General features: G+C 51.3%; 1 long non-coding RNA gene across 1 annotated transcript; it reads right to left on the bottom strand.

Annotated features, from left to right (window-relative positions):
* Positions 1 to 550, bottom strand: LOC141819331 (uncharacterized). The gene is made up of 3 exons (XR_012601048.1): positions 322 to 550; positions 134 to 246; positions 1 to 52 (listed from the first exon to the last, which is right to left on the bottom strand). It is a non-coding gene; the product is annotated as an uncharacterized LOC141819331 (long non-coding RNA).
* Between the last annotated feature and the right edge of the window lie 1,257 nt (positions 551 to 1,807).

Below are 1,807 nucleotides of genomic sequence, written 5' to 3'. Positions count from 1 at the left end.
CTTCTCCTTCCTCTTCTTCACTCACAGTCGGCACAGGAAGAAGGCAACTCCACTTCAAGATCCAATGAAACCGAATCAATCCAAAAATCTTGGATCGTATACTAACAAAACCCGATTAGAATTGAGATCTTACCTCAATTTGAAGTCGTGCCCTAGAATTCCGATTGATTTGCTTCCTTCTTCCAATTTCGGCCGAGACAAGAAGAAACACCTAAACTCCAAATCACTTTGATCACCGTCCCAGATCTGAAACCAACTCGAAATCACAACGAAATCTCGAAGCAAAGAAACCTAGGAACCCAAGATCTAAACCGATCTTACCTCTTTCAACTCCCTCCGCCCGATCTTGGTTGCTCGCGTTGCCCATCCACAGCCCACATTCCTCGCGGACCTCCGGCACAACTGAGCTACCCTCCACTCTCCGGCGATCTTCCAGACTCGCGGATGATTGAAGCTCTCCTCCGGTCGTCGCCGGCACCGTCGAAGCTTCCGCCGTGGACACGCGATCGGAACGAAGGAGAGGAACAGAGCCGTTTCGCGTGAGAACAGAGGAAAGGATCGCACGGATTGGGAACGAGATCGCGATTGCAGCCTTTAAATCAATTTCTTATCGGATCTTTCCTTAACGGGTTATGGTTCTAAACCCTAACCATTAGCCTTTAACCCATTTATTCCTAATTGGGCCTAGTTAATTGACAGCCCAATTAACCCCTTTAATTGAGCCCAATCAAATCTAATTAAGCTCAATTAATCTCAATTAACCTTTTAATACCCTAATGTTTTGGTATTTTACATTCTCCCCCACTAACAAAAATTTGGTCCCCAAATTTGTTATTTCCAACTACGATGTAGAAATACTTTAAAAATTTAAATCATACCTCAAGCAAATAGATGAGGATATCGAGCTCGGATGACATCCTGCAGCTCCCATGTAGCCTCCTCATCCGTATGATGCTGCCATCCGACTTTTACAAAGTCGAATGGTCTTGCTCCGCAACTGTCGCTCCTTCCGGTCAAGAATCCGCACCGGAATCTCCTCATAGGATGCGTCAGGCTGAAGAGGAACAGGTACCTCCCTCAGAATATGTGAAGGATGAGATATGTATTTCCGCAACATAGATACATGAAATACACTGTGGATGTAACGACCCGGCCCCTCGGCCCCTTGGGCGGCTTGCCGTTGGGGACCCCTTGGCGGTCCCTAGGCAGCCCGGTCGGCCCCCTTGGCGACCCCTATGTCGTCAATCGACGACCCTCGGCCGTGCCGCTACTCGCTAGATTGTTTTTCCACCCCTGGCCAGTGGATTTTTGCCTCCCCCAGGATTCGAACTCTAGACCTCCAGGATAAGTACTAGAGTTTATGAATCCTGGTAGCCAAGTGAGCACTTCTCACTTGGCTACCAGGATTCATAAACTCTAGTACTTATCCTGGAGGTCTAGAGTTCGAATCCTGGGGAGGCAAAAATCCACTGGCCAGGGGTGGAAAGACCTAGTGAGTAACGGCACGGCCGAGGGTCGTCGATTGACGACATAGGGGTCGCCAAGGGGGCCGCTAGTTGGGCCGCCCAAGGGACCGCCGATTGGGCCGCCAGTTGGGCCGCCCAAGGGGCCGAGGGGCCGGGTCGTTACAATAAAAAGGCGCCTTTTTATTGTAACGACCCGGCCCCTTGGCCCCTTGGGCGGCCCAACTAGCGGCCCAATTGGCGGCCCAATCGGCGGTCCCTTGGGCGGCCCAACTAGCGGCCCCCTTGGCGACCCCTATGTCGTCAATCGACGACCCTCGGCCGTGTCGTTACTCACTAGGACT

This window comes from Curcuma longa, unplaced genomic scaffold (assembly GCF_044706935.1).
Source record: "Curcuma longa cultivar G26 ecotype Majalengka, Jawa Barat unplaced genomic scaffold, ITB_CL_G26_1.1 contig_3300, whole genome shotgun sequence".
Classification (NCBI taxonomy): Eukaryota; Viridiplantae; Streptophyta; class Magnoliopsida; order Zingiberales; family Zingiberaceae; genus Curcuma; species Curcuma longa.
This window is presented reverse-complemented; position numbering and strand designations above follow the sequence as displayed.